This window comes from Chaetura pelagica, unplaced genomic scaffold (genome assembly GCF_000747805.2).
Source record: "Chaetura pelagica isolate M959 unplaced genomic scaffold, ChaPel_1.0 scaffold108, whole genome shotgun sequence".
Taxonomy (NCBI): Eukaryota; Metazoa; Chordata; class Aves; order Apodiformes; family Apodidae; genus Chaetura; species Chaetura pelagica.
In genome coordinates, this window is record NW_009970718.1 from 4,517,711 (window position 1) to 4,518,360 (window position 650).

Here is a 650-nt window from a genome sequence, read left to right on the forward strand (position 1 = left end):
AGTGCCATTTTTTGGTAATTATGTTGTAGAATCTAAAAGCTCTGAAGAGCTATTTTGTTTTTGACTCTGCCTGCAAAAGAAGGGATGGAAATACAGACCCATCTCATTTGCTCTTAGTGAGGAGGCAGTAAATCATCCCACTTCTCCCATTTTGCCTTTTCCAGAAAGGACTAATTCTTCCTCTCCATTTAAAGTCCTGTTCTGGTTTAAACACTAAAGGTGAACCCCCAAAAAACAGAGGAGAGAACTGTTCCACCCTCCACCCTCCCAAGGGAAGATAGAAAAGGAATAAGGAAGAGAGACTTAAACTTTGGAAACTGAAACTAGAAACAAATTTACTATAATACAAGCAAAACAAGGTAAAATGTAGGGCAAGAACAAGTAAGTATTCATAAACAAATATACAAAACAGATCTTGTTGATCACAGGGATACAGGAAAGGCAGGACCGCTCCAGGGGAGAGGCTCACGGCTCCTCACAGCACCAGTTGCAGTCGGATTCTGGAGGGAGCACATGGGAAGCTGCAGGAACCAGTAGAAGCCCTGGCAGGGAGAAAGGAGCAGGAAGGGAGAAGGGCCTGGCTTCCAGCTCTCCTGGCTTTTAAAGATTGTGACAGGAAGTAGCAGGAATGCTTGCCCCTTCCCGTCTTT